The sequence below is a fragment of the Brienomyrus brachyistius genome, chromosome 18, assembly GCF_023856365.1.
Source record: "Brienomyrus brachyistius isolate T26 chromosome 18, BBRACH_0.4, whole genome shotgun sequence".
NCBI classification, from domain to species: domain Eukaryota; kingdom Metazoa; phylum Chordata; class Actinopteri; order Osteoglossiformes; family Mormyridae; genus Brienomyrus; species Brienomyrus brachyistius.
The window spans coordinates 16,946,270-16,949,970 of NC_064550.1; the positions used below are offsets into that span (position 1 = coordinate 16,946,270).

At 39.3% G+C, this 3,701-nt stretch overlaps 1 long non-coding RNA gene across 1 annotated transcript; it reads left to right on the forward strand.

The window, feature by feature from the left end:
• The first annotated feature begins 347 nt into the window (after positions 1-347).
• On the forward strand, positions 348-3,404 carry LOC125712493 (uncharacterized). The gene is made up of 3 exons (XR_007383327.1): positions 348-448; positions 2,958-3,033; positions 3,304-3,404. It is a non-coding gene; the product is annotated as an uncharacterized LOC125712493 (long non-coding RNA).
• Positions 3,405-3,701: the final 297 nt, after the last annotated feature.

The window sequence follows — 3,701 nt, forward strand, 5'->3', positions numbered from 1 at the left end:
CAAATCTGAAGCAGATGCCTACCTGATGCTTTTATGTAAAATGATTTTATCAATCAAATATTAAAATATTAATCATATTTACGACTGGAGATTGTACTGGACCTCTTGACCTGGATAGGGGGGGCACCTAAATCCACGCCAGAGGGGACATCATGAGCTAGGACAGAGTTTGCAAGCTACCATTTTAATTGAAAACACCTGGATGTCACTTTAGCACTGAGCTCTTGCTGTGTGCTGATTGGTCAGAGTCCTATAATCGTGCACGTGTCACTAATGTTAATGTGAAACAGCTGGATGAGTCTTTCAATAAAGGAACAAAGCAGTAAAAGCACAAGAAGAACTGAACTAATTAGTTGAGCACAGGAGCCTTTCAGGTTTAAAGTAGAAGGTTAAAACCTTGAAGTCCCTCCTGACATGGACTAGGTGGCCTCTCTAGAACCGGATGAGGGTAAGTGATGATCTGGCAAAACATTGCATGGATTTCACTGGAGCAATTTAATATTATGTATCTTTCTCTGACATCAGCTCCCCCGGCTTTTAAAGCAGCCTGCTCTAGTCTGATTCTGACATGATTGGATGAAATAATTAGACCTTTCAGTAAAACTCATCGCCAGTGGCTGATGCACTTTAGCTCAAAATATATTGCAGAATATTCCATCTTAATGTGTGGAAGAATACTTTGCAATGTTTAATAAACCAGTTAGTCAAGTAGTTGATCAAAATATTTCAGTATCACTTGGCAGTAACATTGCCGTTGGGCATATATAAAATAAGGAAAATTCATCATAGAAGAATACTATTAGGTCACCATATTCAAAATGTATACATTAGAATACTGTATGTATAAGAAAAGGCTGTGATGCTTGATGTCCTTCATCTCTGAAATTTCTCTAACCAAATCACTAGTCCAGAGTCTTGCGGAATGAACTCAGGGTCTGTGTTGTTCTGCTAAAATTCCAAAAGGAGGAATTCAAAGGAAACTCTTAAAATAACCCTCACCCCCGATCACCTTCCATATAAGGACTTTTAATGTGAGGATGAAGATATAGGCAATTTACTGGGGGAGAATCATCAGAGAGTAAACAGGCGGCGTTATCACTGGGCCGCGTTTCCCATCCCCATCTCCGTGTGCAGAGCAGCGTGCTGCTCCGACTAACACACAGAGCCACCATCTAAAGCATTTAGGTCTCTAACACTGTGCTGCCAGCAGTGGATTACAGCTGACGCCTGGGACACGTTGTTAGCAAATTATGAAATAGGGCTGGGTCATGTTTTTAGAACTCGGTCTGCCCTCCCCAGTCAGTAAACACGGTGGCAAGAAGAAGTGTGTGAAGCCCTTCGAATTACCCGCATCTGTGTATAAATTCATCTTAAAATATGGTCTGATCTTCATGTAAGTTACTATAATGACCAAACACAATCTGTTTTAACTAAGAACACAAAAATAATTGCATCATTATTGTACATATGGAAGATGTCATTCAAACATTCACAGTGTAGGATGGAAAAAATATGGGAACCCACCAGGCTAGTGATTTTATTTATTTATTTTAGCAACAATATTTAGTTGACGTCAGGAGTTAGGCAACCTTGGAGTCCAATTAATGAAATAAAATTAGGGGTGTGACTTAGAGCTACTCGAATATTTTGAGCTTGCTATTCATAAGAAGCATCTGCTGATGTGAGCCATGCCTCACAAAGAAGAGATCTCAGGAGATCTATGATCGACAAGTGTTGATCTGCATAGACTTCAAAAGAGTTGAAAAGTCACCTCAATGAGTTTAGATATTCGCCAGTCCACAGCTAGGCGAATTGTCTATAAATGGAGATGATTTAGCAGTGTGGCTTCTCTCCCTACAATTAGGCACTCATCCATGGTGACTCCAAACACACAACACAGAATATTCAAAGGGTTTAAAAGAACCTTAGAATAACAGCTAAAGGCTTGAAGAAATAATTGGTACTGGTTCATGAGTCTGTCAACAATTCAAAACATTGACCAGGCATATCGTCCACCGCAGGACACCACAGAAGAAGCCTCTGCTCAGCAAAAAGAAACGCTGTCTCACGCCTGAAGCTAGCTACATACTACCTTCTTGCTCCACAGTGCTACTGTGAAGATGTTTTGTGGGCTGATGAAACAAAGGTTGAGTTGTTTGAGGAGAAACCGTCGCACTGCGTATGGTGCACGAGCCAACATGGAATCATCACCCTGGAGGTGAAGTCTGGTGGAGAGATCATCATAATTTGGGACCATTTTTTCTGCCTCAGGGCTTGGACAGCTTGCCATCATCAAGGGCAAAATGAAATGGCAAGATTATAAAGGTATCCTACCAGATAATAAAGGTATCCTACCAGATAATAAAGGTATCCTACCAGATAATAAAAGTATCCTACCAGATTATAAAAGTATCCTACCAGATTATAAAAGTATCCTACCAGATAATAAAGATATCCTACCAGATTATAAAAGTATCCTACCAGATTATAAAGGTATCCTACCAGATAATAAAGGTATCCTACCAGATAATAAAGGTATCCTACCAGATTATAAAGGTATACTACCAGATAATAAAGGTATCCTACCAGATTATAAAGGTATCCTACCAGATTATAAAGGTATCCCACCAGATTATAAAGGTATCCTACCAGATAATAAAGGTATCCTACCAGATTATAAAGGTATCCTACCAGATTATAAAGGTATCCTACCAGATAATAAAGGTATCCTACCAGATTATAAAGGTATCCTACCAGATTATAAAGGTATCCTACCAGATAATAAAGGTATCCCACCAGATTATAAAGGTATCCTACCAGATAATAAAGGTATCCTACCAGATAATAAAGGTATCTTACCAGATAATACCAGGGTAGCCAGCTGAAGCTCAAGGACATTGACCCTAAACAATTATGAAATAAATCTGTTGCTTCATGTTTTTTTTTATCTTTCCCAGATGTTAACCCAAAAGAGATGGAATGATGTGAAGGGAGCCAGACATCCAAAGGATACAGCAGAGCCGAAGCAGTTCTGTAAGGAATAATGATCCTGAATTCCTCGTGAATATTGCACAAGTCTGATCCACAGCTACCAGAAGCGCTGGTTTGAGGTTGTTGATTGTTGTCAAAGGAGGTTCAACTAGTTATTAAATCCACAGGTTAATTTTTGACATTGTCTTAAGCACATTGTCTTGTACTTGTAACTTAGATAAAGAATTGATCACATTTTATGAGTAATTAATACAGGAAACCAGGTAATCCTCGCGGGTTCACATAGTTTGTCTTTTCATTTTATGTTTGCAGTTAAAAGGGCCAAAAAGTGGGCATGAGCAGGGGTTCCACTGGAGATTTTGGGCCCCATGAAAGCACATCATATTGGGCCCCCAACCCAGGTCAATCCGATTATGCTTCAGGTTCTTCAGGCCTCTGTCACTCAGGGGCCCTTGGATCATCTTAAAAATTAAACATAGAACTATCTGACATATCCACACATAAACATCTTACTCTTTATTACTCTTACACGTAAATATATTTACATTATTACACTTATACTCAACAAATGTTTACTTTGGTGGCAACTAACAGGAAAACAATTAGCTTCTTTGTGTTACCCCATGGTCTCCCTTGCTTGTGGTACTCATTCCATGGTACTCAGTCCATGGTACTCATTCCATGGTACTCATTCCATGGTACTCATTCCA